The 24,930-nt window shown below is 33.4% G+C and overlaps 1 protein-coding gene across 5 annotated transcripts in view; it reads left to right on the forward strand.

The window, feature by feature from the left end:
• The first annotated feature begins 18,162 nt into the window (after positions 1 to 18,162).
• The window catches only part of LOC148616970 (uncharacterized), a 34,679-nt gene continuing 27,911 nt past the window's right edge, over positions 18,163 to 24,930 (forward strand). For all 5 annotated transcript variants that reach the window (XR_015922346.1, XR_015922344.1, XR_015922347.1 and 2 more), the window contains exon 1: positions 18,163 to 18,458. The gene's annotated coding sequence lies outside the window, so the exon portion shown is untranslated. The remainder of the gene's footprint in view (positions 18,459 to 24,930) is intronic.

Consider the following 24,930-nt stretch of genomic DNA (forward strand, 5'->3'; position numbering starts at 1 on the left):
AAAAATAAATCAAAATTGTATCGTTGTCTGCTCATTTGTTTAGTGTAATCTTAGAGTGACTATGGTCATATTCAATGTTATCCAACCGACTGTCAGCGAAAATTTAATCTAATTACACTGTGCCAATATCGAAATGTGTCGTATTCGTCCTTCAACGAACGTGTGATTCCTTTTTGTATGCTAGTTAATTTTACGGACAATTTATTTTGGCAAGCAGCATCAGTTATACCAATTTTGATATTGCTTTCATATCTACCGGCTTTTATGATATTTAATGATATCAGGCTTTAAGGGTTATAAAATTGAAATGTTTGTTCTTTACATATTGGTTCAGATGTATGTACAATAGTCATTGTAACAACAAATTTCATTTGATAACATCGTAAATTTCAAGGTATCGTTTTCATCATTTATCTTCACATTTTCTACTAACACTTTTTTAATCGTCATTCTAACAATAACACAACACACCACAGTTGCGCATGTGTGTCGTAGCAATAATAACGCAACACACCACGGGTTGCGCATGTGTGTCGTAGCAAAAAATCGTCGTCATTATTCTTGATTTGATACTTACAAATGAACATATAATGCTACCGCTTACTTTGCCTGTTCACCTGGTCCGTGCTCCCAGATTTTGGGTTGAGTCCGGGTTGCGCATTTACTTTTGTTTGCTTGTACATATTATTTTGTGTTTTTATCGTGTGTATCTTATTTTCTTGTCTGGTCTTTTTCCTTGGAATATATTCTTCAATGGAATCTTGGTTCCCTTGGCACTGCTACCGCTTACAGGTTGCTTTTAAACTCAATTATTGACCGTCATATCCACAATTTACAAGTTCATTTGTACCAATTAATCCAAAACTCAAGCAGTGCCATTAGTATAGGTGATTCATATTGCAGACAAACCAACAAAACAAACGTTACCTATTCGATACATAATCCCCAATAGATGCTTACAGCCTCTTAGAATCCGTGTATACATGCACGTCTAAAATCAATAGAAAACCTGTATCTAATGTAAAACTAGGCTACTAATCAAACAATAACACAGTCTTCATTTGGTTACCGACACAACAAACCCTGTACTGTTTAATATGATAGTATGAATAGAACAAAAACCTTCTATATTTCATATCCCACAAACAAAAGTTTTATACTAATATGTAAGACAACAATCGAGTAAAATATTTAGACACATGTACAGCGGAAACAACCCAAGTAGCTACGGGAGATAACAAAACAGATATTGGAGACAACCCAAAATGAACAAATTTCAATCTTGTGCAGTTCCTTCAAACCTTTAAAATTATATTTTTATTAATAAACATACACCATTATACACATAAAGGGTGATACGTCGACGAAAAACTCGAGGCAGATATATATCACCCAAGACGTTGTCGAGAGAAAGTAATCAAGGGAACCAATGTTAAAGTGGTAATCAAAAGAATGTAATGCAGGGAAAAAGACCAGACATGGGAAACAGACATACACAGCAAAAAGATAAAGCAACTGAAATCATACATACAAGTAACAAAAGCAAATGAGCAACTCGGACTCCACTAAAAACTGGGAGCATAGACAAGGTGCACCGACAGAGTAAGCGTACTCTGCTTTTCTAGAAACACCCGCCGAGTTGCTCATATAAAGTCAAGTCCGAGGTAGACAAACGAGGAAAGGAAAACTATGACCCGTTGAATAAATCAGTTTTCATGGTGCAGATGAATACACTGTAACGATCCACGAGTTCATGATGACGACCATAAAAATTTTTGTAGTGACAACTTCAGTCTTGTAGCAACATAACCCCGTTCCAGAAGCCCATTTGTTCTAGATTCGAGAGTGATGTATTTTCTTAGTGTGTTACTATATGTAACACCCTCTGCTGTAGACAATATGTGTAGTATAATACTAAGTACTCATTTTAATACATCACACTTTTATGTACATGTGCATCACCTTTAAGAAACTTATAAGAAATTAAACTCTAGTATAATTGTTACAGTATTTAGTAACTGGAATGAATTTTACAATTTTTTGTGGTCAAGAGGGAGGTACATTGTATATCGTGATGAGGGTAATACATCGGGATTTAGTTTAACATGTTATTTGCTCAAAATAAAATTGAATGGACAAATGTAAATCATACTTATTCAGTCCTCTCCTAAATACAATACATAAATATACATTTACGTTAAGAGACCATGTATGAGCTATACATTTCTATATTTAGTGTAACTTAACTGGAGAAAAAAACAGTTTATGGTATATCGAAACTACCATTATTTTAAGGGGTGTAACTAGAAAGGAATAGACAAAAGAACACATAATGCTTATCCAATAAAAAGTTGTGTTTTTCTTGTAAGAAATTTAATATATAAGTATGGAACTTCAGTCTTGTCTTCAAACACCCAGTGTGCTCGGCGGAAAAATAACATGTATCACTCTTCTGCTTCATTTACCTATATCTTAAAACGATAACGCTGGCTATGTGCCAATTTCGTGTATAATGTCTATGATTTTTATCTAAAAAGTCGATACACCCGATTATAAATTTGTAGTGGTTATGTGGGCTGTCACTGTTTTGGAATAAGAAATAAAAGTAAATCTTCTACTTTTTTTAAATGTGTGAATCAAATCTATGTTGATAAACTTGAAGAATTATATTTCAATAAACACTACACAGTCGTGTCTTGAAGTTATGTTTTTACATTTCACCAACGATATTCAAATGTTTTATTAACGTAAAATAACTATAATTATTTGTTGAATGTTACAAAACTTTATTTTTCGATTTTAAATAATAATAACAAAACTACCGAACTGAAAAAAAATTAGCCACTTGTCAAATGGAAAATCAAAAAAAAGGTCCATATAACAAACAATGATATCAATGTTAACACTGGAAAGTTGGTAACCATATTAACGCAAGGGTATTGACTTGCGTGAGGAAATGGAATAAATATTTTGTTGCATAGTTTGACATATAATATTATTTTTACTGGAAAAACTGGAAATTCACTTTACCTAAAATCGAATACGCTAATAGTTGATTGGTACAGCTTTATGTTTTACCATACTGTAAGTGTACTAATTTTTGCGGTGTTCTAATTTTCGTTATTTTCGCATTGGAAAGAAAACGGCGAAAAATAGTACCCGCGAAACTGATTTTTACACTACATAATTCCGAACATTTTTTTGAAACCGCGAAAATTGATACTCGCAAATATGTTTACTTGACAGAATCCGCAAAAATTAGCAACCGCGAAAATCAATACGTTAACATTATTCCTTATTTCTTTTTTCACACATATTAAGGAGGTAGACCTAGGGTAAGGGGCACAACTCTTACATTGGAATGTTTTTATTCAGAATTTTACATCAATCTTGTGCAAGCATCAAAGTAACTTGGACAGATTTCATTCTGTTCCAAAGGAATGCTTAAATGACTTTGATGAAATTGAATATGATACAAACAAATCACTGACTTCAATAGTTTTGTCCCTTTCCCTAGGTATCTCCTTAAGTACAAGTCCACATAAAATTCAGACAATTTAAATAGTAAAGTGATTCATGGTGTAGAAAAACCCACCGAACAGACAATGCTTTGTCAATCTACACATGCCATACATTTACTTAGCAATATTTATTTATGTATTCAGATCTGCACTTTTTAGATAATATTTAATTTATCTCCCACTAAAATCAACCAAATTAAACAAAATCAAGAACAGTAACTCTTGCGAAGTTCCAATTTCATGTACAATCTACATAATTTTTATCTCAAAAGATCAACCTCAAAATGAAAAACTAAGGCTGGTTATGTGATCAGGAACTGTTTCTGAACAATAAATGAATTTGATGGGGTTTTGACATACATGAATCACCTCCTGTCTGATTTTTATAAAGACTAATACTTCAATTAATTATAGGAGCATTGTAATGAAAATGTAAATTATAAAGCCACAAAGTTAAAATGAAAACACGAGTATTCGGTACGACTTAAAAAAATATAAACAAAGCAAAAACAAACACAAAAACAAAAACGGGAGTGTTCGGTACAAATTTTTACCTAAACCAATACTTATTACGTACACATTCCTTTACCACAGCTTATCATTTGCTTTGTCAAAATTGTAATGTGAGTTTAATGGAAAACAATCCGGTGTGGGTTTTAGATAAAAACAATATATATATAAAGGTCTAAACAATTCCCAACGATGTGCGAAGCAAATTTTGGTCGTTCCCTCCGCATGACTTGAACTCGTACCGCTGTGACATCTATGGCAACACCGCCTGCACTAAGTCCAGCGCCCTAGACCACTCGACCAGCTAGGCTATATAAAAATATACCTTTCGCTGGCCGGGTCATTCCTCCTCGTAGGATTAATCTAGGGCAGTAACTTAGTACACGATGTATGGTAGTACGGGACAGTTCATTTTAGATGATAATGATGCATGTCACAACAAATCAATATTATACAAACTTCTCAGAATGGACTTAGTGCAGGCGGTGTTGCCATAGATGTCACAGCGGTACGAGTTCGAGTCATCGTTGGGAATTTTTCAGACCTTTCTACACGTTTATATATCTTTCCTGTATCAATTTGATCCGATGGAGCAATGTAGCGAATAGAGTCGTCACATTCTGAGACGTGTATATATATATTAAGTGTACATGTTTGTATAACAATCGGGCAAAATAGGAAATACAGAAACATGCATGTCAAAACCCACCAAAACCCACCAATCTGACAAAGTAATGTCACTCTTCTACTTCAAAATAACATTATCCAATCTCTGTACAGAAATTTTTCAATGTGAGAAAAATGAGGTTTTTGACTGAGTTATCTGCCCTTGAAATGTTCGTTTTCAGTGCATTTCAATGGTCCAGCAAGATATGGAAACTTTTATCTGTTTTCTTTGATTCTGTTGGTGCAAGTAGTCAAATTAAACTATCAAAATGATGGGCTTTTTATACCAATTTTCACCAACTGCCTGATTTTTACAGGGACTGACACTTAAACATGTTAAATGACTATTGTAAAAAAAAACAAACATCATTATTGTACAAAGTTAACAACGCTAATACACGACTACCTTGACGTAGGCGTATTTGGTGAATTGCAGTTTGTAAAGTAACCCTCATGTAACAACATTAGCCCTTTTATAACTTTCATCAATTATAGTATAATTACATGTATATCAAACATATATATTTGGAAACAACATGCGATATCACGTTTTTTAAACGAACTGTGGAATCGCGTATAATGTATATGTAATTAGATATGAATGGCCTCGGATAAGACTTCATAAATGTAAAAGTAGAGAGAAGTCCTTAAATTTCAAAATAAAAATTGACCATCTACAAATGTAATACCGGTATACTATAAGCAAAAATAAAAATGAAATTTCAAAATGGCGGTAAAAATTTTCTGGCATGTGTTTTTGTTCAACCTCGCTTATAAATAAAAAAGTGTTTAGAATGTTGAAGACTATTATTGAAAGCATGAAATTCTCGCATTTGTCAACATTTGTTTTGAATTTACTTATCGATATGTTTGTGTTTTAATGTTTAAACTATAATGCAAAGCCTAGTTCGTTGATCCTGTGCATTAGTTGTACACTTACACTTAGAAATCGATAGTAAAGGAAAACTATTGACCAAACTTTACGACAAAAGTGAAGACTTTTCATTTAAAATTACCAACTTTCCTTTCATCTGTGGCAACATCCCTTCGGCACCTGCGTATGGAGTGTTCATATCACAACTCGTTATGCCAGAGCTTGTCCAAACTATGCAGACTTTTTGTATCGCGCCAGAATTCTAACAAATAGGCTCCTGGAACAGGTTTATGTTGCTACAAGATTGAAGCCATCACTACAAAAGTTTTATAGTCGTCATCATGAACTCGTGGATCGTTATAGGGTAATCATCTGCGCCATGAAAACTGATTTGTTCAACGTGTCATAGTTTTCATAGTTTTCCTTTGTCTACCTTGATATCTTTTCCTTTATCTACTGTATCAACATTGGACATATTTTGTCGGTATGACCTGCATTCCTAACAAATTAATATAAAATTTGTAGGAAATGAGATTGGAAGTGTTAATTAAAAATTTAGATTTGGTGATAATATGAGAAAGCATTCACGAACTGTTCGTATCCTGCCTATTTGTCATGTTAATAGGGATAATATGGTCGACAAATTTTGGTTGCCACTAGAAATAGGGAGGGGTGGATAGGGTTGGCAATTTAGCCTCTTGTGGCGGAGCGCAAAGGTTTAAACTTCTATCGAATACCACAGCAGGGTTCTTTCATGTGCGAGAAATGTAGCATTCCCAACACGGTACGCCACTGTGGTTTTCGGTCAGGTTTTCTTATTATAACCCGACGCCCCCAGCATGTAACATACCCGGTGTACTCCATTCAGCCAGCTGGGGCACACAACCCAGTTGCTCCGTAGGCAGAGCGCCCTAGCCCCGACCAGTGTTCTGAGCACTATTTACGCGCCTTTTACGACAAGCTTAGCGCTGCTGTGGGCCTATTTCTTTTGACACCCAGACCCGCACGAGACCCTTTAATTTTCCTGTATTTAAAAATATATATATATATTTCGTGCGTCTAATTTTGCATCTGTATATCTGTATATTTGCATGACTTGTGAGTACTTGTATGTGTTGTTTTGTTATGTAAGTCGGTATATAGGCTCTATAGCTTATGTTTTATGTAATGTGTGTAATAAATAAAAAGAAATTGATCTGTATTGATCCGCAACAGTTCTGTTCTGTGATTAGAAAGTCTCCAAATACAGTGTCGGATATAGAATAGGATTCCGGGGTGGAATTCACTTGTGTTGCAAAAATGTGTTAATCGTGGGCAAAACTAAGGCAAAAATGTTTCAAGTGCTAGCCTGAAAACACCACTTTTTCTATTTTGGGTCAGAATCACACATGTTTTGTTTCCGATATTTGCCCAGAAATACATCATATGTATCTTCAATTCTTCACATGTCATGCTTTATTCACTAATTAAACTTCATATTTTATTATTTATGAAATAAATTTCTTCTCGAAGTTTTACTAGTAACTTTATCTAATTCGTATATTGTAATTATTTGTCATGATTTTATTCCCCTTCCCCCTTTTACAGTGCTTTTGAAGGGATAATGTCTATCAGCTGAAGGAATGAAGCCTCCACCCTGGCGAACTAAAAAGACATAGGCAGAGATCGAGTGGTCATGATGGTAGTGATTTTGTGTCAGTGGAAAAGGTTCGGATGTTGACGGATTTTGTATAAAATTATGTTCTACGGAAGGATGTTTTGACAACTAACAAAAAACCGACAAGTTAGCACTCGAATTATGTTCTGTTATATACAAATGTGCGTGTACATGCTTTTTGTTTTTGTTTTTTGTTTTGTTTGTTCTTGGTTTTGTTTCTTGTGTTTTTAGTTTATGAAAAGGCGAATTTAATAAGGATCAAGAAGTGTTTTCTATATTTTTCTGTTTGTTTTTTTGGATTGAATGTTTGTATTTGGCTCATAATGGCGAAAGAAGATACCAATTATTTATGTCCCTCACCTCAAACTCAGTGAATGGCAATGATCCTTTACAAATCAATTCGGCAAACTGGAAGATGCCAAAACCCTATATCAAAGATTAAGTCCACAAGTAAAGCACAGCTTGTTGCATTATATTAAGTGGCAAGTGCTTGATGAGGAAAGTGTTACGAAAAGGGTAACAGACAGATGGACACCTCACTCCTCTTGCTTCGATATGGAGGTATAAATGAATATATTCTTGTTTGCAGTATATTGATGTCGTGTTATTTATCAAATCACTAAAGTATTGAATGTCAAACCTTCTTTCCTCTATGCCAGCTAGCACCCCCCTTTTCACAGCATGTTGATGAGTACACCGGTAGCAAATAAATTAATTCATGAAGGGATTACTCAGTTTGTCAACTTACAGTGGAATTTCTTATCAATTAAAATGTTATGTTGTACTGAAGCAATAGATACAACGCTCGTAAACCACGTGATTAAACTGAAATCTGACCTACTACGTGTTTGTTTTGAACCAATATTATTAATACATTTTGTGTATTATGATTTAAATATTTCCATGAAAGTAAAGTAAACAAGCATGCATGACCTTTCCGTTGCACAGTAGACGAAGAAGAATGCTTATTTAACAATTATGGTTAAGTTACATAAGGAACGACACGTGTTATTTCACAAAATAATGTTAGTAAATCATTAATTAAAATCACTCTATGAAGTCAAACAATGTACCCGCATCTAAAAGGGCCTGGGGGAGGGGTTGAGAAAATCATTTTTCAAGTAATTTATTATAGTGGTGTATCGGAAATATTTTGTCTTTCTGTCTGTCTGTCTGTCTACCTTGAAATATTATACTGGAAGGCTAAAATTTCATCAAATTCAGATATACATATAGGTGATAGATATAATAATAATAATGATAATAATAATAATAATAATAATAATAATAATAACAATAATGATAATGATAATGATAATACTTTATTTCAAGACGGTAACAGAGTTAGTAAATACATTAATCTTGTAAACAAATACAAAAAATCAATAATACATATTTTTAAAATACATACTAACATACAGTCACACAAAAACAACTCTGTTTGCTGAGTAAATATCATCTTAATCTGTTTTTAAAAATTTGGCAGTTTTTGAAATTTCCTACAATTGTTTGTAGGTTGTTCCACAGATCTTTTGTAGAGTTGAGTTTTCGTTCTAGGAATAGATAAGTTACCCTTGATTGTGTTTCGTAATGAGTAAGAGTTGTTATCAGATATATACTTTATCTTATTAGAGAGATAAGATGGAGCTTCATTTCTAATACTTTTAAAAATTAAAACACATTTGTGATATATCATCCTATTTTCAACCGTCAACCATTGTAATTGTTTGAACAAGGGCGTAGTTGGTGCAAGAAAATCGAGGATTAGTCGTGAAGCTTTTTTTTGCAGTTTAAAAATGCGGCTCAGATTTTCCAGACTACAGTTTCCCCAAATGACAATACAATATTCAATAAAAAGTTAAATATAACCTGAATACAAAAGTTTCCTTGAATCAAGATTTAGAAAATAGCAGATAAATGCGACTGGATATCTTTAGACATACATCTGCCTTGACCAGCATAATTGAGGATCTATCATAACACCTGGTAACTACTTACAATTGGAGTTTTGATTGATATTAGAGTTTATTGTAAATGATGGAGCATCACTTTGCGACAAAGTTTTCTGTCTAGTTCCAATTAACATACATTTTGTTTTAGCACAGTTTATAAACATCTTATTACTTTCGCTTCATTTTTCTATTTCCACTAGGTCTTGTTGTAGTTTAGGTTTTATTTTGATTATATCTTTTCCAGATAAATGAATTGTTAAGTCGTCTGCATAAAAAATCAGTATTACAATTTTTTTATGTGAAGTGGAAGCGTAAAAAAAGGGAACCAAGGTTATAGTGGTAATCAAAAGAATGTAATCCAGGGACAAAGACTAGATATGAAAAACAGACATACACAACAAAGAACATAAAGTAACTAAAATCATACATACAAAGTTACAAAGGCAAATGAGCAACTCGGACTCCACAAAAACTGGGAGCATGGACCAGGTGCACCGGTAGGGTAAGAGTCCTCTGCTTTTCTAGAAACACCCGACGAGTTGCTCATAAAATGTCAAGTCCGGGGTAGACAAACGAGGAAAGGAAAACTATGACCCGTTGAATAAATCAGTTTTCATGGTGCAGATGGATACACCATAACGATCCACGAGTTCATAATGACGACCATAAGACGTCGGTAGTGATGACGTCAATGTTGTAGCAACATAACCCTGTTCCAGAAGCATATTTGTTAGAGTTCTAGCGCGATACACAAAGTCTACGTAGTGTCGGCGAGCTCTGGCATAACGCATGAGTTGTGATATGAACACTCCATACACAGGTGCCGAAGGGATGTTGCCACAGATGAAAGGAAAGTTGACAATTCTGAATGAAAAGTCATCACGTTGGTCGTAAAGTTTGGTCAATAGTTTTCCTTTACCAACGATTTCTAAGTGTAGGTCAAGATATGAGGCTGACTTCACATTGTCTGTAGTATCCTTTACCTCAAGTTCTTTTGGGTAGATGCGATGTATCAAATCCCCGAAATTAGGATAGGTCATTTATGTATAAAATAAACAAAAGAGGACCGATAATTGATCCTTGAGGTACACCATACTCCACTGGGAGTTTTTTTTTACTTAACATTCCCGATTTGAACTTGCTGGGTTCTATTTTCCAAGTAAGATTCTAAAAAAATTACACTGTTATTGTCAAGGCCATGTAATTCTAATTTTTGCCTAAGTATAGAATGGTCAACAACATCAAATGTTTTTTTTTTCAAATCTAGCAGAATTGCAATATCAATATTTCCCTCATTCATTTCCTCTAGAAATTTATCAACTCTATTGATAAAAGATGTCTGACATGAATGACCAGGTCTAAAACCTGATTCAGCAGGGTGGAGTAATTCAAATTTAGAGAGATAAGCATAAGGATGCGAGTGAACATGGCTCTCGATAAGTTTTGAGATACTTGGTAAAACAGATATCGGTCTATAATTTGTTGGAAGAGCACGATCAGCAGCTTTTAAAATTGGTATCACATTTGCATTTTTAAAAAAAAATTGGAAAAGTACTAGTATCTATCATTCTGTTGAAAATACATGTTAGAGATGATGCAATAATAGGTGCATTTAGTTAAAGCAATTTAGGACCGTTGTTGTCTTACCTGAAGAATTAGTTTCATCTAGTTTATTTAACAGTGTAAACAAATCAGGGATTGTTAAATGCGGAATACAAAGTTTTTCATTTACTATTTTTTTCCTACACAAAACGTTTTAATTTTAGTAATGTAGGTGGGTTTAATGTGGTATTAGGACTTGCATCTCTAAGGTTTTGAACATATGTCATGAACAATTCATTGAATTCATTGGTCATTACGTTTACTTCAGTTGTCCTAATACCTTCTTTAACAGTGAGTACATATGGTCTTAAATGATTTGATGGGTTTAGACTGTGAACATACTTCCACAGACATTTTGGATCTTTAGAATTTATAATAATGTTATGTTGTATTTTTTAGACTCCTCAATTATATGTAAAACACTATTCCACCAGAATCTATATTCTGCCCACAATGCCTAGAATATGATATTTATCTTTTATTTTTCTTGCATATATTACATCATTATTATACCACTCGGGTTGTTTATCTCACTTGATTATCTTAGTTACTACAGGAGTATGTTTGTTGTTGACGTTATGAAAGATGTCATACCATAAGTTTATAGCATTTGCTATATCACTTTCAAATTCATCTAAATGAAAGGGAACTCTAGAAATTCATTTTCATTGAAAGTTTTAACATTCGTATATGTTATATGACTAAGAGAATGTTTTTCATGTTCTTTCATTTTTTTTATTTTCCAAATATACAAACAGGATAATGATCACTTAAACTGTATTTCGTCACATGTAATTCTAAAACCGTATCTTTGTTTGTAACATACATATGATCAACTAAAGTTCTAGAATTTTCTATAATCCTTGTTGGCTCTTTTACAATTTAATGAAGACCAAGGTCTCTAAGATACTTATCCATTTAGTTGGTAATTTATCAAGTATAGGAAGTTCATATTAAAATCATCAGTCAAAATAATGTAAAAATTGGATTTTGTGGTAATGGACAAATCATTTTCGAAGTAATCAATCCATTGTATAAGAGATTGTGGAGGCCTATATACAAAGCATAGTAAAAATGGTTTTCTATGACTAGCCTTTACCACCATCTTCATGAGTGGTTCTATTTTTTCTTTTTAATATGTCACCCAGGATATCAATTTCTTTATTAGGTACTGTATCTGTTAAAAAAGTTTCGCAACAACCATAAACATCTGGAAGATTATCAGAATTTGAAAGATTATAACGAATTTCATCAATCTTGTTACTTATTCTATTTACATTGTGAGTACAGATCTTAATTTATTTATGACTATTAAACCCATATGGGTTGAATCTCTTATCAGTTACTATATCTCTGACTGAGTTTCCATGGATGTGCTTACACAATTCATACATACAGGACGATGTGATAATCAGTTAAATAAAGAACATGGATAACATGGGTATACAATAAAAATCATTTGGGCTTCAGGGATAAATGTCTTCTTTGCCTATTTCTAGTGATAAAGGGAGCAAAGCGTTTTTTATGACCATAGTATTATATGAAGATAATTATGCCAGACCACTGTATGGGATGTCTTCATTTGTAAGGTTGCTCACAGTATTTCTTGTTTTCAGTTGTCGTCATAGTGTGTTCTTATACACTGTGAGCTAGTAAAAATGTCTATAATATTTAATATGTTTTACATTGGCCATAATACTATTATTGTACTTTAACTTCTGTATTTGACCATCTGAAAAAGCAGCACCTCCCTTCTTGCTATAGGGCAACACATTAGAATTAAAATTTGATTTATTGAATATATATCTGAATGTATCATCTTTTTATTAGAGTATTTGTTCTATTATGTTTTATTGTAACTTAAAGGTTGTTTTACAGGACACCATTTCGGTACCATTATTCATGTTAATTGTATTACCTAGTACATGTAACAGTTCATTTGAAGACCATGGCAGTCGATTAAGAACGTAAGACTGAAGAGGATAAAACTAATTACCCTTTGTTTAGATTGCCAATTTCTTGGCTAGATTTAAAACCATGTTCTAAACCCTATATCACGCAATTGTGTTTGTAACTACACATATGTAACAAAGGGGATAGCCTTGTTTTAATTTTATGACTTGAACCAGTATAAAGTGGAGACCAAAAACATACATTTTAATTGTCCGCGCAATGGTTAGAGTCACATTGTATATCTCTGTGAAATCGTATTACCAGGTTCTATACAGCAAACAAGGAAGATTGGGTGGTGCATTGTATGACATGCAAATAGAATCAAAATGTGACCAAAAACATGTTCATGATAGTTGACAACCTATAATTAATTTCAGCCATGTGTTCTATTTTAGAAATATTCAGATTGCGTGGTCAATAAGTAGAACACTAAAACCTCAAGAGAGCCTGAATCGCTCACCATTTGTTTTTTTTTTTTTAAACTTGAGGAAAGAGACAGTCTAAATTAAAATCAACTGAATTGCCAGACGCAGGAAATGCTTTTAATATTATTTTCATGATCTGAACCAGAATTTTGCTAAAGGCAACAATTTTGAATTATTTCAAAAAAAAAAAAAATGTCTTCCGACCCCTATGTTCCATTTTTAAGTCGCTCATATTGTTAGCGAATTCTTGCACTCGTAATTTCAGCACTTAACATTTGCATATCATTTGCATGACTATGTAGTTATGTGCCACATTATGCTGCAGATCATCGCCGTGTTTAAGTGCAATGAGTATTCATAAATATCGGGGCGTGCTAATGTATGTGACCTATAAAGTCTTGTAACGAGCCTCAATGCCTAAATCGGAAACTGGGTTTCAAAACTAACCAATCAGTTCATGTAAACTTCCCGTTCTCGTACAAGCAAGAAACAAACGTAGAACATACGCGCATGATACTGTCGAGTTTTTTTTAATCTCGTATGAAGCTAGAACATATTTTAGAAAGAAAGTTTTGGGTCAAGGAATAATTTTTCTTGTTATATTAAAAAAAATTCAATGAATTTCCATATAGCATATTCTTGCCATTCATCTCCCCTTTGCAAGATTTTCTTTGCATCGCTTATCTCCCTTTAAAAGGGGCGTTTTAACATACAATTGTTTATGTAAAACATTTTTATTTTCGAAATATATTAGACACCTTTCTTTTACATCACTTAAAACCAAGTAATTAATTGAATATATCTATGTCCGTATGATTTTGCTAGATGACAGAAAAGAAAGAAGTAGGTATTTTCTACCTTACTACTTATCGGTACTGCACATCTGGCCCCAACAAGACGAGTTTCCCAATTTTAATAAAAGCTGAAAGCAAATTACTCATTGAAAATAAAAAAGCGCATAAGCCAATATAGATGCATAAAATATTTTGATATTCTTAAGAATTTCTGCCTACGTTTTGGAATTTCTTAAAATAATACAGGCATCATGATTTTTTTAAAAACAATAATTTCGCTTATTTAGCAAAAACTTGACTTTTGAATTTGTAACATTCTATTACAGTATTTAGAAATTTCGTCTAGTAATAAAAATATTCTACTGTATTTCTAAGACAAATCTATATCGATTGTTCCTATACTTTTCCAACTAGAAAAAAACCATTTTCAGTTACAAAGGGTATTGCAAGGCCTCATGAGTGACTGATTTTGTCACAATATTGATTCGAATAGGCTCTCCCTGTCAAATAATTACAAGTAATTGATTTTGACATAGTAGGATATCAATTTCTTATTATAGTCCTGATAAAAGTCCGAAATACCGAGAACCACGCTAAAAAAATTTGAATATAAACTTTGAAATTATTATTGCTGCTGTAGAGGACTATGCCATACAATTGATAAAATGGAATCCAGAGCAAAACAACACTAATTTGCTGTCAGATTGTTTGAAATAGTAATTAAGGGAACCAAGGTTATAGCGGTAATCAAAAGAAGGTAAGACCAGACATGGAAAACAGAAAATAAAGTAACTAAAATCATACATACAAAGTAACAAAAGCAAATGAGCAACTCGGACTCCACTAAAAACTGGGAGCATGGACCAGGTGCACCGGTAGGGTAAGCTTTGTGGTCTTTTATCTTGAAACCTATGAGGGTTCTTAGTAAGTCAATAAGTGTCGATGCATCATTAGCTTTAAAAAATCTCAATGTAGCTCAAACCTTTTCTACTATACATGACAGGTATGTTATTGTACCAGTAGACATAGCCTAAACAACATTGGTTTTATCTGCAAAACGTATTAGGTAAAATATTTATTATCTGAGGTGTTTGTAGGAATAAGTTTTAGTTACAAAACTTATACTGCTACCACATACTCCAAAACGAAATAGTTGAAAACCAGACATGTTCTCCGCTAGAATCTTTGTTTCATCGGCATTCCAATGGGGGCAAATCATGCTCCGATCCTCGTTAACATATATAGATGATCCTGTTGTAAAGAAGGTCCATCCAGACCTATTCATCTCAGTTTCAGCGATATAGATATTATTTGTCTTTAAACAATATTAGATTTGGGAATTGTAAACATTGCATATCCCCCAAAGAACATAAGATAACATCAGTCTCATATCTTGACCTACTCTAGTTCTCAATGATCGATTAAAAACAAAATTCATGACTAACGCGGTAAAATCTCGTTTCGTACCACCACATTTCATACTCTCTATTACAACATCCTTTTATCACCTGCTTATGGAGGTTTCATATTACAATTGGTATGTCAATCTAAGATCTAAGATTTAAGCCATTTTCATGTTTTTGCTTTGTTCGTCATTCTGAGCTCGCGGGTTGTCCATGTACACCGACAATGTATTAACCGTGTTTCTTCTTTCACCTACCTCGGACATGATATATCATGAGTACCATGGCGAATTATTTTCAGAAAAGCAGAGAACGCTTACCAAATTTGCTTCCTGCTTTAGTAGAGTCAGAGTTGCTCGTTGCTCACGTACATTTATTTACACGTACTTATATTAACATTAGTCAGTTCTTTGTTCTTTGTCGCGTTTGTAATTATCTTTTATTAGTCTTTGTCTACCCCGGACTTGATTTTTTTATGAGCAACTCGGCGGGTGTTTCTAGAAAAACAGAGGACGCTTACCTCACCGGTGCACCTGGTCCATGCTCCCAGTTTTTAGTGGAGTCCGCGTTGCTCATTTACTTTTGTTACTTTGTATGTATGATTTTAGTTACTTTATGTTCTTTGTTGTGTATGTCTGTTTTCCACGTCTTTGTCCCTGGATTACATTCTTTTGATTACCACTATAATCTTGGTTCCCTTGATTACTCTTTCTTTATTCCTGTGTAAAGTTCTTTTTGATTAACGTTGGATTTAGTGTTCACTTTATCCCCCTTTAAAACCATTTATCTGCTATGAACTTTAATGCGCATGTGATGTCATTAGTGTTTACACAACTGGACGACCAAGACGGGTTATGTTGAATTTCAGTCCCTGTGAGAATCAGGCAGTTGGTGAAACATAAAAAAGCATCATTTTAATAGTGTAATTTGATTACTTGCAGCATCAGAATAAAAGAAAACAGACAAGATCTTCCATATCATGCTGGACCACTGAGGTACAATTTCATTGAAATGCACTGAAAATGAACATTTCAAGGGCAGATAACTCTGTCAAAAACCTATTATTTTTAGCATTCTATTGAAAACATTAAGCGCAAGACCAGAGATGTAGAGAACAAATAATGATCTTTTCAAATAGAACAAGTATCCTTGAGTGAAATTACATTGTCAGATCTAAATCGTTGGGGTTTTTACATGCATGTTTCTGATTTTTCCCATTTTGCCTGATTTTTACACTTAATGATCATATCATACTGTTGAGAAGGAAATGTTTTATGGTGTAAAACATCCGACATGGAACATATGGAAAACAAATCTCAAAACAAATAACCATCGAAAATTTCGATTTTCGAAGTATTCATGATTACGATCGCAAACAATTGTTTATGTATTACCAACACTATACTAAATAAGTATTACAGGTATAGCCTGATCATATATCATAAATAAGTCATTTTTTATAACTCTAAAGTTATAAAACATGTACTGCATTAGTCATATATGATGTGAAAGAAATATAATCGGAAAGTACTTTTTACCCATTTCCGAAAACTAAATATCTGTAATTAGTCTTGAATAGAGTCTTCTCAGAAATAAGTTTTTTCTTTGTATAACTTCAAAATTATCAACAATGACCTGATTGAATCATTTTTGACGTTAAAAAATTACAGCTAAATCCCCGTCCTTTTTAATCATATTTAATACAAGTCTATCTTTAAATGCAGATGATACCATAAAATCCTCGGGGGAAGGGGGAAGGTGTCACTATATACAGTTTCAAAAAGGGACGACTAACTGCAAAATATAATACCCCACCCTTATCATATATTGAGGTTCATCAAAGTGTTTACTTTATTATATTTATAAGATCATATGAAAAAGCTCACATATAGGTGTACAGACTTATTGATTCTTATTGAAATAAATTTGAACTTGAATACTTGTGTATTTACACTATTTGATATGATATCTTGATAATAAGATCTGATGCCTGATTAAGATATGTAAACTAGAAATTACCAAACATGTACTAAAAGCCAGATTTTCATATCCATATAATATAATATGAAGCATAAAAAAGATCTATCATAGTGGCCCTTTACTTTCACCTCAATCAATGATGTACAGCTGACATTTACCATACTACCGGTAACTTCTAACAAATTCACTAACGATTCACTAACAAGTAAAAAGTAATAGACTGGTTGAGAACAAAAAACAGCCTTATTTGTATTTGGCATCTTTCTTTCTCTAATAAATATAGGACTTATTTAATATTCTGGTAGACCTCAACGGTGCTAGATTTGGATTCCTCAAAATAAGTACTTTCTGCTAATAGTACACTAATAAATGTTGAGAATCCTTCGCATATAGTCTTCATGAAGCTGTTAAGAGGCTCCTCTCGAAATGTTTGTTCAGCATATTTAGATAGACAAAACTTGTCATCGCTTATTTGTTAGAGATTTGCATTTGTTTTTCTTTAAGTAAGCCTAATGACAGTTCAACAGTTTACCCTTTTTCTGTATTCCAGAAATTTGTATATAGTTTCAAAAGCGATTAATGATCAGTTCTATTGGTGCATCGTGCTTCTATTTTTTTTTGCTCAGACCTTTTGTCGATTCACAAATATCATCGGGCAAGTGAATTAATACAAAAGCTATCCTTGCCTTCTCTTTTCACGTCAAACACTTCTGACAGTAATGTATACATTATTATTTGTATCCTCCATATTCTTCATCGTTCCAGGTAAAATAACTTGTACATTAATACACCACATGACCGAATTATTAATAACAAAATAATTGTATGTTATTTTTGATAAAACAATTATTTTGAATAGGTTAAGATGTCGTGTTCTACAGCATGGAACGAATTACAGAAACTTACAAAGATAACGTTTATACTTCATTGGATATCATTCGCATTATATATTGTTGGATTTGCAACTCCGGTATGGGTATCTGGAAGCATTCCTTTTCGAATCATTAATCATGACGGAGAAGTAGTACATAAGATTACTGTACACGCTCTAGGATTATGGCAGGGCTGCAGTGATAAGTATGGTTGTCTTCGACTGATAAATATTGAAGAAACGCTTGGAGGTATGTAGTTCAATCAAACAAAAACAAATTGCTGAGCCGTCTTCTGTTGTTTGAAGAAACTCTTAGAGGTAAGTATTTAAGATATTTTGAAAATAAGTACCCTTTGTTACATTTAAATAGTTAATTTAATACATTCGTCTTCGTTAAAGAAGGGTATAATATAGCATATTAATTGAGCTGTGTCGCAAGACAAGCCATGTCAGTCTTGTTTAAAGAGGTCCAAATCATATACCATGAGAGCGACCTTAGGCCCGTATATAAGACCTGTTCCACGTGTTATCTTCACTTTTGTAATTCAGACGCAGAGCAAGCTATTATTAGTGAACGTCGTTCACATTTTGATAATTGTTTTTCTTTTAGAATTTTACCTTTTACTGTATTTTGTATTGAATTTTAGCATTTTAACTTAAGAAACATTCACTATTTCTTGACGTAGTCTAGAACTTTTATATTATTTTATTACATTGACTTTATGTTTACAGTTGTCTGGACGTAGTCTAGAAGTTAAAAATTTTCTATAACTTTAAAGAATTGTAGTTTGAATACATCCATCTATTGCTACACGTAGTGTAGCGTTAGCTACGACTTTGTTGTGAGGTCTGTAAATAGAATACATGATTTGTTCTAGTTTTTGAACTGGTAAAGACCTTTCCAATTTTTTCTGTGGAAATGCTTCATAAGAGGTTGTTGGTATAAAACATGTATATAATTTACTTTGGAATTTTACATAGATTAATCCCAACACGAGGTTTGTTAGGGCTTAACAAATTTAACGAGTGCGTAACACGTAATTGCACCGTGGTTTTACGGATAGTTGTTCGAACTAAATAATCAAGAATTTGCTATTTTGAATTCCTCGAGTTTGAAGTAATTATATGTTCTCAACCCGGTATATAGGACCGTCTACTTTCTAAGTATCTATTTCTCCATTTGGCGTTTTCACCGACTTCTGTTCATTTTTTTTTTTGAATCCCTGTTCTAGTACCCTGTTATCAACCCAGCAATGACAAAATTTGGGTTATGAATCTTTAAGAATTAATTATTCAGTACTTTGGCAAGGGTATTTATACTTCTTAAGAGCTTTCAATAAGGTATTGTTTACAGTGACAACTGCAACTTTACAATAATACCTCAATGCTTAAGTTCAGATCAATCATGATGATAATAACATGATAATAATGATGTGTGGGCGTACCCAAACTCTAAAATTAACATGTGATATGTTAGTGAGTTATAGATTTTGCCATTTTTTTCAATTACATTCTATATTGATATCTGATAGCTCTTTTGAACAGGATATTTTAAGGATGTATCCCACCATTTTTCATTTTGTCAGTTATATTTTTGTGACATTGTTCCATCAGATGAGTACAAAAAATATGTTAATAAACAAATTCATTTTCTGATGTTTTAGTGGCTGGAGGATATATTATATATTTGTAATACTAGAATCAGACATTCATTTGAGAAACAAAGTATACACCATAATTTGCATTCGTTTATGTACTCACTAAATCAACTGGTACAGGTGGACTGAAGTTTCAACTGATTTCTTATTTTATCCAGAAAGTTGAATCCAACAAGTTTGATGGATTCTATTTTAAATTTTTCACCATTAAGTACTTTAGGATGAAATAAAATTACTGTTGAATTTTTTTTTCTTGCGCCATCAAGAGAGGTCTACAGTTAGATTGTTTGCAAAAAAAGAGATATCTTCATACAAAAACCTCTTGCACTTCATCACATTAGAACCAAACTCTCTCACTCTACTACACTCCCTGTACAAAACAAGTCGTGACGCTCCTTTTTCTGACCCTACCTCATCATTATACAGATTTTTTGCCATTATTTTAGATATTGGTTTCCACAGACCATTTAAACCAGTTTGTGTGAGAAATCAAGATGAAGAAAAACGTTCATTTCTTCCACTATCGTTTGTCAACAAAGGCATAGATGCAATTAATTTGGCCAACATCCTCCATCACGAAAACGTTAGCAACAAAATTCCCCCATATTTCAGAGACAAATCCATACCAATTATTTCATATTCCTATACTTCACCCATTGCATCCAAAATCTTCAATTATTAAAGGCTATTGCAGGATCTCGAGATTCAAGGCTAAACCACCTGACTGTTCTTGCAAAACCTCTCCATTCAATTATGGTACTTCTGGTCACATCGTTACGGGAGATTTAACCATTATCGAAAACGAATCTCTGCGTAATATCGTTTCTAAAGGTCCCAAGTACCGTGAACCACACTCCATAAATTGGAATTACAACGTTAAAGGTCTTATGGATGCCGTCGACGACTATGCAAGAAAATGGATAAAACGAGAACAAGAAGACATTGATGCTCTGTCAGAGTGGTTAAAGGCCGTGAGGTCTTTAATTTTGAAACGAAGGAAAGTTTTAAGTAGGCCAATGAGTGCCAAGGCTACATCAGTTTTCAAAGCCCCCGATGTAGTAAAACATTGTTTACTATACATGACAAATATGTTGTCGCACCAGTAGACAAAGCCCAAAACAACATTGTTTTTGTCTGAAAAACGTTTTACATCCAATGTTTATTATCAGAAGTAGACGTAGATAATAATAGCGGTGGTAAGACCTATACTGCTACCACACTCTCCAAAGAAGAAATTGTGGAAAACCACAAATCTGTGCTATCCTCTTTTGGTCTGTCTACCAAAACCACAAATCTGTGCTATCCTCTTTTGGTCTGTCTACCAAGGACAATGACTGTGATTTACCGTCTATGTACTGGATTCCTTAACTCCACAAGGATCCATAGAAACAACGTTGCATAGCTGTGTCTGCAAAATGTACCACCAAACCTCTTTCAAAAATTTTAACTTCTATATTCACAGCTGTCAAAGAGGGTTTGCAGTTCTTCCACAACACTTGTTATTCCCGTAGTGGTATTAATTCAATGTGGATACTGACAAAATCGAAAGATCTTTTGGAAAAAATCAGTTCAAGACTTTTATCAGAACATAAAAGCATTAAAACCTATGATTTTTCAACACTGTATACTTCTATTCCACATACTCATTTAAAATCCCGACTTAAAACAATATACATCGTTGTTTTTCCACGAAATATGGTACACCTAGATATAAATATATAGTTCTTGGTAGAGATTCCTCAAACTTTGTAAAAAATAATTCCATATCGTCTTCCAAATATATAGAAGAAGATGTTTACAAAATGCTGGAATTTTTAATCGACAACATATTTGTCCAGTGTGGTGGGGCGTTTTTCAACAAACGGTCGGCATTCCAATGGGAACAAATCCTCTACTTGACCTATTCCTTCACTATTATGAGGCTGACTTTATAGCTGATCTGATCCGAAAGAAAGAATATCGTTTAGCTAGATCCTTTAATCTCAGTTTCCGCTTTATAGATGACGTAATATCTTTAAACAATCCTAATTTCGGGGATTTGATACATCGCATCTACCCAGAAGAACTTGAGATAAAGGATACTACAGACACTGTGAAGTAGCCTCATATCTTGAGCTACACTTAGAAATCGATGGAAAGGAAAACTATTGACCAAATTTTACGACAAACGTGATGACTTTTCATTTGTAAATTGTCAAATTTCCTTTCATCTGTGGCAACATCCCTTCAGCACCTGCGTATGGAGTGTTCATATCACAGCTCATACGTTATGCCAGAGCTTGTCGAGACTATGCAGACTTATTGTATCGCGCTATAATTCTAACAAATTGGCTTCTGGGGCAGGGGTATGTTGCTACAAGATTGACGTAATCACTGCAAAAGTTTTATGGTCGTCGTTATGACCTTTGGTTTTACGGTGTATCCATCCGCGCAATGAAAACTGAGTTGTTCAACGTGTCACAGTTTTCCCATCCTCTTTCGTCTACCCCGGACTTGACTTTTTGTGAACATCTTGTTGGATGTGTCTAGAAAAGCAGATGACGCTTATCCTACACAGTTTTAAGTGGAGTCCCCGTTGCTCATTTTCGGTTGTTACTTTGTGTAGATGATTTTAGTTACTTTATGTTCTTTGTTGTGTATGTCTGTTTTCCATGTCTGGTCTTTGTCCCTGGATTACATTCTTTTGATTATCACTATAACCTTGGTTCCCTTGATTAATCAGATCTAGATTATTTGTAATTATACTGATTTTCATTATCTTTATATAGATTTTGGTTAGTGAGTAGTTATTTGCATGAATTACATTTGACATGTTTACATATACAATTGTAGGATCAATAGTGAAAAAATTCAAACTTCAATTTTGAACTTAAGTTCTATGTACAGTTCAGCTATTCTGGTAAAACTACAAATGAGTAGACATAAATCGTAAAAGAGTTTCTATAGCTCATTTTATAAATGCCAAAGTTTGAGTGTGGGAGTGACCGTTTCAGAGCACTCTGTATTTTGACATTACAAAAATCCTTTTATTTATGAATAAGTTAAGTGGTGCTGATTTTAGTAGGAATATATTTTTTCTCATTTTTAGCCTTTCTAGTATCTTTTTTTTATATGTTATGTGTGCAGAAGCAGCTTCAATCAATATAATTCTGTACAGAATTTGTATAGAACAATCATAAAAATGACACTACTGTAGGTTTTTGACTTAAGTCTCAAGTTTGGAAACTGTTCAATTTGAAGGTTTCTTCTGGAAATTAGACATTATTTCTATATTTACAATCATCATTAATGGACCTTTTTGTAGTAGATTGTGTTTGTGCTTGTCCCTTGACCTAATCAACTGTGCAATTTGTAGTATGTGATAAGTTATGGTTTAGCTCTTTAGAGGTAATAATACATGTGTATTTATCCAGGAGTAATCAAAGGAACCAAGGTAAAAGCGGTAATCAAAAGAATGTAATCCAGGGACAAAGACCAAACATGGAAAACAGACATACACAACAAAGAGCATAAAGTAACTAAAATCATACATACAAAGTAACAAAAGTAAATGTGCAACTCAGACTCCACAAAAACTAGGAGCATTGACCAGGTGCACCGGTAGGGTAAGCGTCCTCTGCTTTTCTAGAAACACCCGCCGAGTTGCACATAAAAAGGCAAGTCCGGGGTAGACAAACGAGGAAAGGAAAACTATGACCCGTTGAATAAATCAGTTTTCATGACCATAATGATCCACGAGTTCATGATAACGACCATAAAACTTCTGTAGTGATGACTTCAATCTTGTAGCAACATAACCCTGTTCCAGAAGCCTATGTTTTAGAGTTCTAGCGCGATACACAAAGTCTACAAAGTTTCGGCAAGCTCTGGCATAACGTATGAGTTGTGATATGAACACTTCATACGCAGGAGCCGAAGGGATGTTGCCACAGATGAAAGGAAAGTGGACAATTCTGAATGAAAAGTCTTCACGTTTGTCGTAAAGTTTGGTCCATAGTTTTCCTTTACCACCGATTTCTAAGTGTAGGTCAAGATATGAGGCTGACTTCACAGTGTCTGTAGTATCCTTTATCTCAATTTCTTTTGCTTGATTGCAATGAATATAGAACCATGACTTTAGTTCTAACTGTATCCACATGAATATATGCATTTTGGTTTGATGTTTCATTTACATTTTGTTTTATTATATATGTTATTCATACTGTATATATGATATACTTCTTTAACTCATTATGTGATGGAGAATAAGATATAAAGACAGTTGGAATATTTTGTCTTCACAAGTCACCCTAAATAAAATGATTGTGATTGGAGACTGTCATATAGTGATTTGAGGCATAGTAAATGCTCATGGTAATATTTATAAAATCTTTACGGTTTGATTGATATAAATTAGATTATTTTTTGTATATGATGGTATATGTTTATAAACATGTGTAATTGCTACTATACACCATTAGTGCTTATCATACTCTTTCATCAATTTCTATTTCCTTGGCCACATATTTTTGTGTAATGTGTTTATGGATACTATCATACTAACCTATTAATACGATCAAGTTTTTACTTCTTAGTAATATGTGTTGATATGGTGAAGTAATTGCCTTATGTCATGCTATGAAGAATATCTTAGTTGATGTTGGTCTAAAAACTGTAAACTGTGTTTGATTTTTAGTTTTTTTAGACTTGTATTTTTCAGACATAAGTTTCGACTTGTAATTTTCATCTTCAGCTCTATTATGGTGCTTCTTTAAGTCTGTTGTGTATACATGTGTCATATTGACAAACAAGCTTTATAACAGGTTGATTAGTTAAAATGTGATACTGTTTTAGCCCAGCTACAATTTTCTGTTGGTTCACCTATTTAAATTACTGAGAAAATAATTTAAGAATTTCTATTTTGATTTGATCAGTATTGCATTGCAACATACCAGACAGTCACAATAAATATGACAAACACATAAGGGGGTATATTACACTGTTTATTTAAATGTCTATTAAATTCTTTCTTCTTGACACATTAAATCCAACCCTGTCTTTGCACTTTTGGAACAAACTCTTTTT

Source organism: Perna viridis, chromosome 5, assembly GCF_037379345.1.
Source record: "Perna viridis isolate PV_CMFRI_1.1 ecotype Kerala chromosome 5, ASM3737934v1, whole genome shotgun sequence".
Taxonomy (NCBI): domain Eukaryota; kingdom Metazoa; phylum Mollusca; class Bivalvia; order Mytilida; family Mytilidae; genus Perna; species Perna viridis.